The following is an 18,166-nucleotide window of genomic DNA, read 5'->3' on the forward strand; positions in this document are numbered from 1 at the left end:
CTGCACCTGATATGCCTGTCAATTTCTCCTCACTCGTGAACAAGACCCTGAGATACTTGAACTCCTCCACTTGAGGCTAAATAAATAAAAATAGAAATATGAGAATAAAGTAAAATATACCTCCTTGCCTCAAGTGGAGGTATATTTTACTTTACACTCTGTTTCAAAATGTGTCCCCCGCCACACTGTTTGCGTCGGGTCCCGTAGTGCAGGACTCTACTTCACTGCTTCACTGCCACGGAGTTCATACACAATTTTCATATGACGAGAAGAACGTTTGTGTACATTTGTGAGCTCCTACTTGTACCACTCTCGCGGGAGGAAACACGTCTTCAGCTTGCTGATGACATGTAGGTGGGATGAAAGCGACCTGGCCATTCAGACTGAAGTCGCATGTCAAAAGATCGGATATGTATCGGTTTTAGGAGCACATATCCAAGTGGCCTGGGTCACATTTGAAAAAAAATCTGACCTGTATCATTCAGACTGTCATTAAAAGATCAGATACAGGTCACATAGGGGTGAAAAAAATTGGATTTGTGTCACTTCAGGCTGCAGTCTGAACGTAGCCTAATACCTTGTGATCCACGGTAATACAAATATGTCATGTGTTTGCAATTTATACCCCTTAGAAGTGAAATTAATGGGTGAAATGCAGAGGACAAATTTCCCTACGGGGACAATAAAGTCTACCTTAACCTTGACCTTAACCTTTAGTAACTCCTTTTTACTCATTGAATGCATATGATATTGGTGCTATGGCCTTTTAGTTAATAGACAAACTATGAAGCGCAGTAATCCATCTCCCTCTGTATCCATCCACCGTACTGTCAGTCTATCAAATTACATTATCAACTCCCAACCAGGTTATAAAGGTCCTGGAGAGGATCAGCATGCAGATACCTCTACCTCGGCTCTTTGTTTTGACTCTGTCTCCTGTGTTGCGCGGGAGCAGTGGGTTGTGGGAAACGCGGTCTAGGATCAGTGACTTGAGTGTTTGACATTGTTGTAGTTATTACATGGCCTAGTGCACAGGAACAAGCCCAGCTGCAGAGGTCACTGTCAAGAGGACGCACGCTTTGATATTTATGTCACGCGTCAGTTTAAAAATACGAGAGCGATGGAACAATACCATGTACCCAATCACTGGAGCAAAACCTCGAATGTTTTTCTGCATGACTTTGGGACTGTGCTTTGCAGTGTCCAGTGAAGCATGGATAGAATATTAAAATATTAACACAGCATTTATATAAACACAGAATATATATTTCAGGGACAGTCTATATTCAAATCAAATACATTTTAGTCAAGCAGGCAGAAAACCTAATATGATCTGCATTAAAAAGGACCTGCACCCAATTTTTCCCATGTATTTGAGCAGTTTGTCATGCCACAGTACAGGTATACTGTATAGTAAAAGCAGCTCTTGAGGTCAAATTAAGTCAGCTTTGTATAGTCTGCCTGCAATTATAAAGAACTTAATTGTTTGAGGATCAGGGAGTGCGCACTTTGCATGCCAGTTGTTGTGGTTGTGGCCATACCGGCATGACAAAGCCTGATCCCGTCAGATCTCAGAAGCTAAGCAAGGTATGGGCCTGGTTAGTACTTGGATGGGAGACTGCTGGGAAAATCAGGTGCCACAGTGGAGCGCCAGTCACAAAAAAAAAAAAACAAAACTGTTGTTGTGTCCTTAGGCAAGACACTTCGCTCACACTGCCCAGTATGAAAGTGGTGTGTGCGTGAGTGATAGTGGTGGTCAGAGGGACCGATGGCGCCAATTGGCATGGCAGCCGCACTTCTGTCAGTATGCCCCAGGGCAGCTGTGGTTCTAATGGTAGTTTACCATCACCAGGTGTGGAGAGAAAAGAATAATGAATATATAATGTTCTGTAAAGCGTCTTTGTGACATGTGTCTGTGAAAACTGCTATATAAACAAAGACTTACTTGTTGTTGGCTTTACTGTAACGGCAAATCTCTGGGTTTACGTATAAACTTGATGTGTTTAAAGCAGGGGTGCCCACACTTTTTCAACATGTGAGCTACTTATAAAAAGGACCAAGTACAACAATTCTAAGCACGGCACTTAAACACTCCCCTCTTTCTTGGACCCTCACCCACAGTTCTTTAAGAGAACTTCTAACTGGCACATTACAGAAAACTGAAAAAAGTAGGTAGGATTTTTTCAACCTGTTTTTTACACGTTCCTAACTGGAGTTACATTATCGTACTGGTTTTGCAGCGGGATTTATCAGCCTCTGCAAAATTTACAAAAACAGATGCATTGGTGCACTTTTGAGGCAATCTTCAGCCACAGGCCTTGTGCTGTAGGCCTGCTTTGTACCAACACTAACATCAATTTAGATTAGTTTTTGCTTCACATTTCGTCTTGCGCATTGAGGATGGAGCAAGAGCGCAAAAAGGTGAGGAGCAGTGCCCTGATGTGAGGCAGATGGACAGGGACGATGTTTTAAAAAGTTTGATACACGCCGGTGCACGAAGATACACGCTGTTGCAGGCAAACTACACACTGGTGGCATGTGTTGTGGCGTGCCATGCAGTGTCCGCGGGCTCCAGTTTAGCGCACAGGCTGCAGAGAGATGTCCCACCCTACTCCCCCCCCCACACACACACACACACACACCCCAGTACAAGTTTATTGCCAAGACTGGTCTTGAGTACTACCTACACTACCTTGGCGATCGAGTGGTAGATCGCGATTGGCGTATTGAGCACCCCTGGTTTAAAAAGGAACTGTATGTAGCCTGCACTCTTAAAATGTGCATTTGTTCACTAAGCTGCAGAGGCTAAACTTGCACTGATTTATGATTGACCCCAGCACCTGTAGCCATTCAGATCAGAGAGGCATTTTAGGTTTAAACCAACTGGATTTCAGCATTGAAATTGGATAATATCAAATTATAACAAGAATAAATTAGCATTAGAATCGTCATGTTGTTGATTTGAATGTTTACCGTGTATCTGGGAACACAAATATATTTATGAAGTATAAAATCAAAGTCTAACATCCAGTTCCTTTAAGTGTGAATGTAACCTGTTCGTGTAGCGTTCGGGCACGTCCCACAGGGAGGAGAGGCCCCGGGGAAGACGCAGGACGTGCTCGAGGGACTATATCTCTCGGCTGGCCTGGGAACGCCCCAGAATCCCTCTGGAAGAGCTGGAGAAGGAAGTCTGAGCCTCCCTGCTCAAACCGCTGCCCCCACGACCCGGCCCCTGGATAAAGCGGAAGAAAATTGTCGGATGGATGGTAGCCTGTCATTTTCTTGTGCCATTTTGCTACGAGTGGCCTACGTCTAAACACAGGCATAGCAATTGTCAGCAGGTGTAATGATAGTGGTGAAAAGGCACTCATCCTCTCCCTTCTTTCCAAAGCCTCTCTCTCTCTCTGTACACCTGCTTGTTTCTACCCTGGAAACCATTTGTAAACCTCACCACTAGGGCTGTGCCAAAAATCGAAAGATTGATAGATTGCGATACAAACTTGTTTTATCATCGAGATCAACGCAAGTGTATTTAATTGACAGAACAGCAGCCAAGACAGTGTAGTACTGAAAAGTCACTGCTATCTTGTCTAGATGAAACCTCTCAGTCAGGACCACAGTCTCTTTATGTCTCCACGTGTCCTTGCGTTTCACAGCTTTATAAACTTAAATTCAGTGTCTCTCCTCAGACACCTCCTCCAGTGCTTCTCATCTTTATAATCCAAGTTACAGAAATTAAAATGACTATTTTCTCACAGTGAAATGGAAGACCTCATTTAGCGCATATGCTTTAGGTTTGTATTTTTATTTTTTATATTGTACAAACTATAAACCAAACTTTAAATATGTGTTTCAATAATTATCAGTGCTATTCTGACACCCTCCTCTTAATGAAGTCCTGTCTATGTTTTCAAGAAGATGGAAGCAGATTGAATTATAAGTCGAGATCGATCAATATGGGGGGTAAAAAAAAAAAAAAATATTGATTTTTTTTTTCCTATATCGCCCAGCCAACCCACCACCACTTCTTTACCGCTGGTCCAGACTAACATACAAGGTCTTTTTCAAACTGCCAACACATGGAACCATCCAGACTCCACCTTCTCTCTCAGAACCGGTTCATTATTTACCCGAGAACGCTCCCTGCAGACTCTCCTGTTTACGTGCGAGCTGATGGATGCAATTATTGTTATTTATTAAAGTATCGAAAGGTCAGAGGTCAGTTGAGACAGATTGGAGGGACGGTGGAAAAGGACAGATGGAGGGGCCGAGCGGGGAGGAGGAGTGCTGAAACTTTTAATGAGGCTGGAAGCAGCGGGGGAGTGGAGGAAAGCAAACATCAGCACAAGTGGAGACATGGTTTATCAGCGGTGGGCAGTAATTATGAAAAGGTCTGCTACATAACTGTACAATAAGTATGGTATAGAGGGCTGGAGATACTGGGAGGAAAGAAGCTCTGCTCCAGGCTGTGGCACAGAGGGGTCTTTTTGACATGGGGCGTGATTTGAGTCTATTGTAAATCCTAAACTTTTCTGTGGTGTTGTAGGCTGAGGAAATCTGGTCGGCTGAGGTTCAAAGCCGGTGCCCTGTGGTTTATGGACAAACACTGAACCCTCTGGTCAAGGCTATGACTGCTTTTGGTGACAATTCAAATATTTTTCTTAGATTGCTTTGGCCAATTTGGAAATGTGTCACACATGTGATCGAGCAGTTACAATTTTACAATCTACAGATAAAGACAAGTGAAGAGTGTCACTAATACACTGCATGGAACATTACATGTGTTTAATAATTATGACTTATGGAGACAAGTAGGAGTCAATCTGTTTGAGCACATTCTTTGTGCTGCACTTTCATTAGTGCAAACACCAGACTGATGTTTGCACTCTGAGTTCGATCCATTATGAGTTAGACCTGCTGCCATCGTTCAGGAGGAAGGACTAACTGTGGACTTTAAGCCAATCACAGCAGCCGACTGACATGCTTATTAAAATGCAGTATTAAAACAATATTGTTTTTGACTAAATAAATTTGTAGCATCAAATCAAATTTTTCCACTTGCTTATCTAGGCTTTCAGTTCCACACCAGAAGTTGTGTGGGCACAAATGGATCATCAGGGAGCCCTCCAAGATGGATTCTCTTGAGTTTGAAAACTCAAACCTCACATCAGCTTGCAAAATATTTTCATTAATAATATCACTTGCAAATGATTTTAAATGTTTAATATTCCAGACCATCTGGATCTTGACTTGATCTTGATCTCTTTAAATGTGCTTTATATTATCAAGCTGCTAGTTTGTCACAGCCACAGCTCCTCCAGAACTCAGTCTGGCTTCTTCAAATCCAAACGTGTTCTAATTCTGGGCTCACAGCGCGCCAAACACACTACTTAACCTCCAGTGCCCCTTTCTGACACAACAGAGACTGTGGGGAAGCCCGACGTGGTCGAAGTAGGAGGCAGATTAAAACCAAAATGTGTCTTTGACAAAATGCTTATTTAAAAGTGTATCAAAAATCAAAATCAAACACACCAACACCACGCACCCATCTGCACAGAAGTCTCTCCTCAATTGACAACACCTGCTTGCTTTATACCCCTCAGCAGGAATTACCACCCCCAAGTCAGTATCGTTTCCTTTACAGGTAACTTTCAAAAGTAAAGTTAGGATTTTTTTTTTTGCTTAGGCACAAGTCCCCTTTAAAATCAAAATATTTAACATAAACAAAACAGTGTGTTAAAAATAAACTATAAAAATCAAATACACAAAAACAATGATACGAAACTTAAATACGTTCTCCCCTCCACATGGTCCACGACCTCCTCCCAAGTCTGAACCATGTGGAGCGGCAAGTAAGTATGATAATAAGGAAACTGAAATTAATTAACAAATAAAGTATATTTAAATGAACTATGTGTTATTTTATAATTAACAAAACTAAGAATGATTGTAACTGTATTAGTAGGATATAAAAAAATTAACAATGTGTGAAAAGAGACAAATTAATGTAAGTTTAAAATGGGACAAAGGCTCAATGTGTCACAGGGACAGAAAAGCAAAAACATTTATGGAGCTATTACAATCTGTAAATATTGCAGAAATACAAACTTATAAGAGTTGTGTGCATGACTGTGGATTTAAATACTTCCCTTTTCACAGTTTGAAAATCAGATACCCTGCGCTCTCTGTTCAAACCTGTGCTTCCATCACACCGTATGTTTGTCTTTCTTTAGCAGATGAAGACGTTTGAATCTTTAGGATTTGAACATGATTCTTCTTGCAGTGTGCCTCCATAACACTGATGAATAAAGTTGAAAATGTCATCTCTACACTTCGCTCTCAACTTTGTCACAAAATATTCAACTGAGACGTCTCCGCTGCGTCTGAAGATCACTGGGAAACATCTGCAGTCGTCACATGAATCTGACTTTTGGTTCAAGATCAAAGCCTCACTAAGGTTACTCCTTGGTCCTTGTTCTTGCAGCTATTTTATGCAAACGACAATTGGGAAGAAAAGGGGTGTACGGATGAATAATTCTGCTCCTCATTATCGTCAGAGAACACAGTTACGCTGCGCTTCATACGGTGCCCTCTGCGACTCAAGGAAATTTTCACTATGAGAGAGGAAAGGTAGAATTATTTTAAAGGTCCTATACTGCACAGAATTGACTCTTGTGAGCTTTAAGCCATGTTAGAATGTTATGCTCATCAAAAACATGCCTTGAGTTGTGTTTTGTTTTATTCACACATGTTTGAGTAACCCTTTATTATTAGTCTGTCTGTCTACACCTCAAAAACTCAAAATGCTCCGTTCCACTTTGTCTCATGTCATGAAGCAGGAGTTTGCAAATTAACTGCTAACTTTTTTACCTAATGTTTTGTGGAGATTAACAATTCTAGGTCTGTAATGATCTAAATCAGACATGACATCAGACTCAGGCCCGGGGACACAATTTGACCCACGATATAATTATATTTGGCCCTTTATATTATATTATATCAAATATGTATTAGAGACATTATTTATTTAAACTTATTATTTTATATTCTACTTGTTTTGGATTCAATGTTTAAGCAAAACTATTAAACATTTATTTTTATAACAAAAGGTTTAACATTACATATCACAAAAGTAGAGAAAACATGCAGATTTTGTTGACATTTTTCAATAAGTATTTACTTTGGCCCCCTGTGACTTTGAGTTTCACACGCCTGATCTAAATGATTCTAGAGAAGCTGTATGGTAGCCAGGCTAGCGCCACCTAGTGCCTCCTCTCAATTTCATTTCTCTCCAGCGACTAGGTCAGGAATTGGAATACACTAGACGGTTCGCAAAAATGGAAGTGTGAGTTTGGGCACCAGCCAACCAGCGAAGAGCCATACGTTGCGTGTTGTCAACGATTCCCGAGATCGAGGATTTAAAGCCGGAATAAAGAGAATATTTGGTGAATTTTATCAAGGGGAAAGATGTTATTGTCCTTCTTCCTACTGGATTTGGGAAAAGCTTAATATACCAGTTAGCCCCGTTGGCGGCGCTTTACATACGCGACGACCAAACATCAGCGATTAGTTAAATGATAAAAAAGTACCCACCTACCGTCGAGCGAACAAATCCTAAAGCTGCGAGGTCAAACGGTTTGTATGAAGTGAAACCAGCTGATGAATCAGGTTAACTGGAACCACCTTCAACAGACTTTAAAACTTAGTTCGTGTTTACCTCCATCGACTTTTAAAACCTCCATCCAGAGTATTTTACGGGATAATTGCACATGTTTTTAAAACTTTTATATCTTAAATCTGCAGATGTTTCACTGTCTTATATCTCTGTTCACTGTTTCATGTTATAGTTGATGTGTGAGTGTTTTCTGTTTGTGCTTTTGTTTTGTTCTGCCTATAGGCCAGGTCGACATTGTAAATGAGAAGGTGTTCTCAACTAGCCAGGCTGGTGCCACCTACAGCCCCCACTCAATTGAATTTCTCTCCAGCGACTAGGTCAGGAATCATGATGCAATAGACCAGGGGTGTCAAACTCATTTTGGTTCGGGGGCCGTATCCAACCTACTTTGATCCTAAAGGGGCCGGATCAGAAAACTCATGGCATATAAACCCCAAAAAATAGCAATAAGTTCAAATATTTTTGCAGAGAAACACAAATCTATTACAGAAATCTTGTTTTCAATGATGAACTCTTCCTTTTACAAACTATTATAATATTATGAACAACCTGAAACTTAGATGCAGTTTCAACACAATGTTTTAACATTAACTTGTATGCAAATAGGAATAAGTAAATTTTTCTTGGAAAATCCTGCAATCGGCTCCACTTTCTCATTTTTGACATTTTGCACGGTCAACAGTTCAAAACGATCGTCCTTTAAGAGCGTTTGGAAAGAGACAAGTCTTCATTTGTGCTGCTCTGGTGGGAGGGGCCACGTACAGAGACGCTGGAGACGCTGCTGTGATAAACACCACAGAAAATTAACAAGATTTTAATAGAAAATATAATAAAAATATTTTAGTAGAAAATCAGCCGAGGGCCAGATTAAAGGTCTTGGAGGGCCGCATGTGGCCCCCGGGCCGTATGTTTGACACCTGTGCAATAGACAGTTCGCAAAAACCCTGGAAGTGCAAGTTCGGGCACCAGCCAATCACAGAAGAGCCAAACATTCTGTGTTGTCAATGATTCCCGAGTTCGAGAATTTAAAGCCGGAACAAAGAGAATGTTTGGTGAATTTCATCAAGGGGAAAGACGTTGCTGTCCTTCCTCCTACGGGATTTGGGAATATGTGACTACCAAATATCAGCGGTTGCTTAAATGATGAAAAGTACCTGCCTAACATTGAGCGAACAAATTCTAACACTGTGAGGTCAGACGGTTTCTACGAAGTGAAACCGGTTGATGAATCAGGCTTGTTCTCAACTGACTTACCTGGTAAAATATTGAATAAAAAACAAATAAATAAATACCAGGAATATACAAGGCAAAAAAGGTGAGTAGTTTGTCAGAATGGCGAAATGTCAGGGTGGGGGTCTGTCGGAATAAGGGTTGTGCCCCAATAAACCAACATTGGCTTCTGAACTAGTTATTAAATGCTTTATTTTTACTGTCTTTTATTTTGTAGCTTCTACCATACAATACAATACATAATATAAGGGCATCTTGTCAAAAAATAAATAAATCACGTACAGACCCTTTAATAATTCCACATTTTTGATTTTTGGTTTTCTAGGGTCTCAAGGGAGTAACCTCGACAGCGTGTGCATTGACGTGACGAATTGTAAAATAAATATTGATTACATATTTAAAAAGGCATTTGCATGTAAACAGAAAACTCAGTCTCTGGATCAAAAATCAATACAAAAGTACAATTTGAACTTCAACATTAATAATCCTCACAGTTTTTGAACAGAAAACGTATCATCCATAAAGTCCAAACGGCAGGCCTTCATATTGTTATCGATCTCATCAGAGCGGTGTAATAATTCAGCTTTAGGGAGATTAGCCTGAGTACATACTGTGTCTTCATTACAGTACACAGTCATCCGAGTTAATGGTGGCAGTTTGAGCATGTGGGAGAGGCAGATGCAAATATATGACTTTGTTTCAGATGGAACAATGGGATTAGCTGGTGTAGTCTAAATACTTGACTGAATATCACTCAACGTTTTATACTACGGCTGCACAATTTGGAAAAATGGAATCGTGACGTTTTATGGTTCCAGAACTAAATTCCTCATTCATTTTCCCCATAGACTTACCAAAAAAAAATCTAACAAAATAAAAGTTTGAAAGCTTGCTCAGTGACGTGGTGACTCATGAGCACAAGACATATAATTTTATTTTAAAATTTTCTATTATCCCTCGTGCAGCCCTTTAAAAATAGTTACTCCTGTGGTCCTTTGTGATAAAAATGTACATTGAAAAAGAATACCCCTTTTTTTTTTTTTTCATGCAGTACAACTTTTTTATATCAGTGTCTTCATTTACTTCTGCTCTAATCATACATACTAAATATTATATAATCTTTTGAAATTTTGACACGTTAAATGCAAGTTTTGTTTGTGAAAGTCTCTAATTTTTTCTTTTTTTTTTTCATGGACATAATTTGTTTTTTTCTATATTTTACAACTAATTTTATTTTGCACACACAAACTCACACAAACTCCCAAACAAACACATTCAGTGCACTCTGGGACTGGGACCTTGCAATGGATGATACATGAATGAAAAATACATCAAAAAGTAAAAATAAAACTGTCAAAGTTATGTCAGTAAACAAAGCCATTTTGAATGGAAGTCAATGGGACAAAATGTAACGAAGGAGCACAGGTGTGAGTATTTGGATTATAGACTGTTTAATTATTGTGATCATGAAAATAAAAACAAAAATACATCACAAAATACACAACCTGGCCAATTTTGGTGCTATTTGGTGGAATAGGGCAAAGTTATGCTAAAAAGAAAAGTGATGCACAAAAATGTACCTAGGGCTGCAGGAGGGTTAAATTGACTGTTGGGACTTTTTTTTGTAGTTAGTTAAAAGTTAGTTAGCTGGTCATGTTCCGCAATGTCTTTTTACACTTAAAAGTGCATTGCAGGGATGTAACAATAACCGAAATATCGTGATATCGTATCGTTAAGTCTCATAATGATATCGTAGGCCATCACAATATATTTAATTACAAGCCTCTTTGCTTAAATTCATTGTTATGGTGCAAAAACAGCATGACTTACATACACCATGATCCTTTGCTTTGTTTCAGTCCAATCTACATGATGAAATAACTGTTATTAAACATTTTTACATGAGGGGTCATGATCCATTTATATGATGAAGGTCTGAACAGAAGACGCAAAAGTAGTGTCACGTCTTCACTTTTTATTCCACGTTTAAACAAGCATACGGTGACGCAAAAGTGTGTGGAGTTTGATTGGATATGCATGCCAGGTGGTGCTGTGATACACTATCACAACACCTCTATGTCCGCTTGCATGTCTAGAATCTTCCTTCTTCTCATCTGCGCTGTATGTATGTGACGTAAACGCATACACGACGTGAACATATCTTACCAGAGTTTTGCGTCTTGGGCAGTGTAGACGGAAACGCTACGGCGGAACGTATTCAACTTTTCCACTCGAGTGTGGTTTCAAATTTTTGCATTTTTAAGTCCCAAAATTGCCACCACCGTCTAAACAAAAGGCACTTTCTGTAAAATATGTTGTTGTTTTTACCCACAAACGTTCTCATGTAAACAGGCCCTCAGTCTGTTTTCTTTGTTTTGTTTTGTAGTGCTGCAAAATGACCGAATAAACTACTACTACTAACTTAGTAACACTGCTTAAAATGAACTAGTTCTTTTTTTTTTCACTTTTTCAATACAGGAAAAATCAAATACAGAGGGTTTAATACAAAATTTTTGTCCCAGTAAGTCACCAACTGTGTTAAAATAAACTAAAAGTGCCCCAACATGAAACACAAGGTGGAACAGAGTGTTTCCTGTATGAGAGAAGAACACATCCTAAATATGCAGGTTTGTGTGAATGAAAACAAATCCAGGTCTGTTTGTGATGAGGAAATGATATAGAAAAGATAATCAAATTTAAAAGAATATATGAGCAAATGCAGTGACAAACCCGCCTTGGAATGATCCAGAAGAAAACTGGGAGAAGTTCTTCTAAGTGCATGACTATTGGTTAGACCTGTGACGCTGGACAAGGGGCAAGGTTCTTCTTCAACCAAGACCCAGACAGTGCGATCAGTCAAAGTCTAGAACGTAAACCAAATGGCCAATCACAGTCTGAGGGTGACAAGACACGATTTACACGCACAGGACACGGAACACATGGGAACCTGAAAAAGGCGACTTGTGCAATCAACCGTTTTATACAACAGAGCTATAGAAAAGATCAGACACGTAAAAGATTTTAAAAACAGTATGCAGTAAAAGAATGAAAAAAATGCAATAAAAGAATGAAGGTTAAAATTTTCATGGGAATTTAAGGAAAAAAAAAAAAAGTAACACGGTTTGTAACTAAATGCTAAATTCTTTGAACACCTTGCCCAGCTCTTTGTGGTGTTGCATCATGGGCCTTTCATTGCACCAGTGTTTTTGTGCTTCATAATGAGCCAGACTATTCACTGTAAGGGCATGTGAGGGCTTTATATCAACATCCACTTGGGACCAATTACACTTCCTGTCTGCAGAATATGGACAGAAGGCTTCAGATGAAGTCGTGTCAGAATCAGTGCAGTTGATTTACTGTGCTTTTATGTGTTCAGTACATCCGGATGCACAAATCAGGAGGATTTTCAAATGAATGAGTCAAATTGGATTAATTTCTGGTTTCAATTCAGTTCTGAACAAGTTTTGATGATTAAAATTACATATAAAAAATATTCAATCGTATTGTGGAATAAAATATATACATGAAAGGAACTTTATGTAGCTTGTGCTCTTGTGATTGCAGTTCCTTTTTAAAAAACACATCTGAACCTGTGTTGTCAGCGCTATAACCTGCAGATAGAGGGCACATACAAGTTTGTCTCATTGTGAGTAAATGGACAGACCATGTCTCATGTGAAAATCTCCAGAATTCCCTCACTGAGCAGCAGAGGCTGCACTAGCACTGAGTCATGGTTTTCTGTGGGTGCTGCGGTTTAGGGAGTGACCATTCAGATTAGAGATATTTTAGGTTTAAACCAACTGGATTTCAACAATGAACTGACAACACAAATGACAGACTCATGTGAGGCTCATTCTGCTTTGGATAAATGTCCTGAATTGATCACATCAAACACATCAATATTTGAATTGCCTATTGGGTAATATTTATGAAAAATCAAATACAAATTCGACCTACACTTTGTTCAAATATAGCCTTGTTTTTTGTTGTTTTTTTTTGTTTTTATCTGAAGAACTATAAGCCCATATAGTAAAAAAGAAAAAGGAAGCACTATTGTTGTAAAAAATGAACATGACAGTATGGAGATGGTAAACGAGGAATTTCTGTATGTAATTCTGCATTTAAACCAGACAAAACGTCAAAGGTGGTTGTTGCAAGCACGGCTTTGACTGCCATGAACGTGGAAATGTGCTAGATATAAATGTGAACATGTACTATTTACCATCTTTATGGCAGAGAGTCTAACACTTCTAACGTGTTTCAAGCATGTGTGAGTGTGTAGGCGTCAAACACCAGAGTCAGAAAATCGTAATTTTTGAAGAAATGTGTGTTTTTTTCACTGTGGTATTGAAATGTTAGTAATGTGACTACAACACTATTCCCAAATGAATGGTGTGGAGAACATCTCTGCATCTGAGTAGTTTGAGGCGTTCCTGCAACTGAAAACAAAAAAGAACAGATTCTGTTATTTGTACTTCTATTCAAATACAGGACTTGTGAGTTCTAAATTAGAGCAAATGAGTATCTGTTTTTTTCTTATTATACAAGTGATCGAGTCTGGAGACAAATTAGGCATCGAGTAATCCTGTTCCATCTTTAGATATTATAATTCATGTAAATCTGTTCACATGCATAATCCCTTTATGAATTTAAATTGACATGAAAGGAGCGCAGAGCTTTCAGGAAAGCACAAAGAGTAAGTCTTTCAGAACGCCCGCAGACGATGTATTTATGGCACAATGTAAATGCTTGTCGCAAACAAAATGGCAATCTGAGAGGTCAAAATTACCAAACACAACTGTAACCCACGGAGATTAACATGCTGAATACTAATACTTTGTTTTCATTCCAAAATATAGGAGGAATATATATGTAATTGCTGGGGTTTAGGGAGTGACTATTCAGATCAGACAGCTATTTTAAGTTTAAATCAACTTGATTTCATTAGTGTTGTAGTCAAGACCACACTAATCGAGACCAAGACCTGTCCAAGACTACTATGTCCCAAGGCCGAGACAAGACCAAGACCTCTAAGGGTTGAGACCAAGACAAGACCGAGGCTTTTAAAGGCCAAGACAGAGACAAGACAGAGACCAGAGCCCACTGAAACCAAATCAAGACCATTTTTATAATTTTACAGTTATTTTTGGCACATATCAATGTTTTTATGTCTCCATTTTATCACATTGAGTGTCAGACCAAGTCAAGACCAGAGACAAGACCAAGTCCAAGTGCCTTCAAGACCGAGTCCAAGCACCTTCAAGACTGAGACAAGACCGAGTCCAAGAGCAAGCACCCTCAAGACCGAGACAAGACCGAGTCCAAGCACCTTCAAGACCAAGACAACACCCAGACCAAGCAGCTTCAAGACCAAGCACCTTCAAGACTGAGACAAGACTGAGTCCAAGTGCCTACAAGACCAAGACAAGACCAAGTCAGAGCACCTTCAAGACAGAGTCCAAACGCAGTCGAGTCCGAGACGAGACCAAGACAGCAAAAAAACCTGTCTCGAGACCAAGACGGGTCTCGAGTAATAAGATACTAGATTATTACTGAAACTAGCAACCCAAATGAGAAATGCATGAGGTGGAGTTTACTTTGTTTGGTTAATCGTCTTGAGAACCAAAACCAATGTTTTTGCAATTATCATTTTTATGAGTAAAAGCTGATTTGAATATGGGGAGGGCTGGGTCTGGAAGTTTAAAGAGGAGAGTGAGGAGGGTCTGGAGGACTAAAGGGGAGAATGATTTCCTCTGCACCTGGAGCAGGAGAAGACGCACGATCCGGGCCACCAGAGTGTAACAGAATTGAACTGATGTCAACTTTACGCAAATACAGAGCAATATCGCCGTGGCAACATCCTCTTGATGAAAACTTTGACACATCGAGGCGCTAAACTCCTAATGACCCCCACACCTGGTTAACGTCTCAGAGCAACACACGCCCCTTGTGTTAATGAGGCCAGTACAGTGTCCTCACAGAACTCTGGAGATTGCAGTCACCACTAGAGGCAGCACATATCCACAGAAAACTGCAAATGTACCTAGTCTGCAAATACTGTAGTGATTTAGTGTTGTTCTTTTTTTTTTTTTTTATGATAAGAGATTGTTCTGGGACACACCTACAATGTCACTTACATGGCTCGGGCCCAATATCTAAATTGTATAATAAAATAAGGAATAAAATCAAGTTAAAATTAGTTAAAAGGAAGGCCAACTGATAAAAATGGGTTTTAAGAAGTGATTTGAAAGATGATACTGATGGTGTGAGCCTTATCTCCTCAGGCAGGTCGTTCCAAAGCCGAGGCGCCTGGACTGAAAAGGCTCCATGACCTTCGTCCGGAGCCTGAACTTTGGAACAGCCACAAGGACCTGCCTGAGGATCTGCGGCTGCGGGAGGAGGGCTTGTACAGGGTTAAAAGTTCTGAAATGTAACTTGGTGCAAAGCCTAAACAAGCTTTAAAAGTGCTCAGTAAAATATTAAAATCGATTCTAAAACACACAGACAACCAGTGAAGGGAAGTTAATGCCGGACATGCACTGTGTGATATTTTAGATTGTTTCACTCAGCCCCAGCTCAAACTCCAGCACCGGGTTGGGTACTCAATGGGTACGGGCAAATAGTTGCTGAAACGTGCTGGTTTTAACATTCTGGAATTTTACAGGCAGTTATGCGGGCAGGTAGTAATCACACACGGGCAGGTCAGGACTAAAACACAAGTAAACTAGGTGACGGCTGAGCTTCTCTCTGTGGGGCTCGGAGCTATGCACCGGTCCTTTCACCTGCGGTCACCCGACAGTCTACATGGGCGCACCTCCTGGTTCAGTCCTAGAATCAGTCGTAGGTTAGTCCTGGGTTAGTCCTGGGTTAGTCTTGATTCAGTCCGTGGCGTTTGCGGCGCAAAAGTCTGGCATCTCGATCAGTGTTTCTTCTGCTCAGTAAATAAAGCCTGTGAAGTGATGACAGCCGAGTCGTGTCTGTGAATTCGTATTCATACAGAAGAAAGCATAACCGTTTAATTTCATTTCGTGATTGTAATTCTTCAAGTCTTTTTCATTTGTATTCTGATGGATGCTTCAGAATCCTTTTAATTTGTGTGTGATTTATCATGGGCACAGGTGGAATGTTAAAGGCTTAGGGCGGGTGTGGGTTTAACTTTGATATAATCATGTGTTAACGGGCATTGTGGTGCTGTACTGCACAGGTGTGGGTCTCCAAAAATAGACCTGTGCAGGACTCTGATACGAACTACTTCAACAGTGCGAAACCCCCACGAGAAGCGACTGGATTTCAAACAGGTTTGATATTCTTGCGACCTACGATTGCCAGTCGGGAGCTGGTCGTGAGGTACACACGATTAAGCCAAAACACTGCCCGATCTCAAACACAGTGGCATGAGTGAAAAATTGGCTCAAAAAGGGACAAACCTCACGCAGTTTATGCCCAGCTTTAAACAGTGATGTGTTGATGTCTGTTAAACCCAGTGAGAAGCCGAGCTGCTGCTTCTGAACCAGTCGGAGGCAGGAGATGGATTTGGAGTTGAGGCCGGAGAGGAGGGAGATGCAATAGTCTAAACGGGAGAAGATGAAAGTGTGGATGACTTTTTCAAGATCAGGGCGGAAGAGGATAGTTTAGATTTTGCCAATTGTGTGGAGGTGGAGAAAACAGGATTGGGTGAGTTTGAGGTGAGAGTCAAAAATGACACTGAGGTTTCTAGCAGCGGGGCGATGTTGGGAGCGAGAGGGCAGAGACTTTTGCTGATATGGAAGGGGTTGATTAAAATGATTTCAGATTTGCAGCTGTTGAAATGTAGGACATTCTGTGCCATCCAACTGTTCACTTAGGTAAAAAGTCAGTTTATATCAGTTTTGAGTTGTCCTTCTCTCCAGAATTTTGAACAGAGAGAAAGTTGAATCAAAGTTGGAGCTGTGCTCCTCATGAGTGCATGTGTTGTGCGCAGGTGGTCCAAAATCTCATCGACAAACACAGCCCCACAGTGTCATTATCCACACATGGGATGCACTGGACAGCTCCGAAACTCAAATCCACCACGCAGGCTCACACAAAAATACACTCTACACTTACTCTTTAAGATTACAGTCTAGTCCTAAATTTGTGTGTTGAAAGATAATTAAATTCACTGATTGTTTCTATGAATATGTCATTTCGCTTCCTCGACTGTTCCACATTATGACATTAACTAGGGTGACCATATTTGCGTTTGTTAAAACCAGGACACCGTACGGGAGGTGGGAGGTGGGGCCTCGTCATCGACATAGAGCTACTCTCACCTGGCAAAGCTTTTTAATGTTTTTCGGTATCCTGGTCAGCTTTAAGGCACCTCCATTTGACACTGAAACATATGTGCCTGCTTTGTATACTGTGCACAGGGCCTCACACTTGTCTTGTGGGACGGAAAGCGGAGAATTTCTTGTACAAGTCATCGTTAAATGCACATTTGTGCTTTGGCATGTTGCAGGCTGACCGACTGTTTGTGTCTGCTCGCTCCTTCTGAGTGCAGAGAGCTACGAGAGCCGCTTAGTTTAATGACCCAATGAAAGGAAATGAAAACCCAGACATTTGCATCACTTTATTAAAAAAATAAATAAATAAAATGGAAGACCAGGCCAGGACGTGGAAAACAGACATGTTGCGTTCTGTCACCCTACATTAAACAGCTCTTAACTTACATTTATTCAATTACAGGTGATTTTATAGCTCAAAAATACCTAGAAAAACAAACATTCTGACTGTGAGCGGGGTCGCCTCTCCATAGATCTGACCTGGAACTTGGTCCGGTTTGGTCTCTATGAAGATAGAAAGGTTTAACGCCATACTGTGAAACATTCCAGACAAAGCAATCACATCTCCATGAAGAAAAGCACTTGATGGGCTCTTCACCAGAAAAGTTGCACAATGCACCTTTCAAACAAAGTCTTGAACTGAAGCATTTATAATCTAAAATGTTACTTACTGTATTATTAGTGCTGTCAAACAACAAAGCAGAAAGCAGGAGTCTGACATCAGTTTCAGTTGGGTGCCCAGTTTCAAAGCTGAAATCCATTTGGTTTAAAAAAGGTCCTATTACAGAAAAATGGCTCTTGTGAGCTTTAACCTCTTAGACCCCAAGGCCTTATTCTCCCTAATTAGCAATGTATGATATTTTAAAAAGGTATTAAACTGCAAATACATGGCCAAACAAACAAGGTGTCATATAAAACCTTGTAGATTACTGTGGTTATGACATTGTGCAATGTTAGA

The 18,166-nt window shown here is 40.3% G+C and overlaps 1 pseudogene; it reads left to right on the top strand.

The window, feature by feature from the left end:
* Positions 1 to 1,527: 1,527 nt before the first annotated feature.
* On the top strand, positions 1,528 to 1,646 carry LOC129410462 (5S ribosomal RNA; annotated as a pseudogene).
* Positions 1,647 to 18,166: the final 16,520 nt, after the last annotated feature.

This window comes from Boleophthalmus pectinirostris, unplaced genomic scaffold (genome assembly GCF_026225935.1).
Source record: "Boleophthalmus pectinirostris isolate CB_2022bp ecotype Guang Dong unplaced genomic scaffold, ASM2622593v1 HiC_scaffold_22, whole genome shotgun sequence".
NCBI classification, from domain to species: Eukaryota; Metazoa; Chordata; class Actinopteri; order Gobiiformes; family Gobiidae; genus Boleophthalmus; species Boleophthalmus pectinirostris.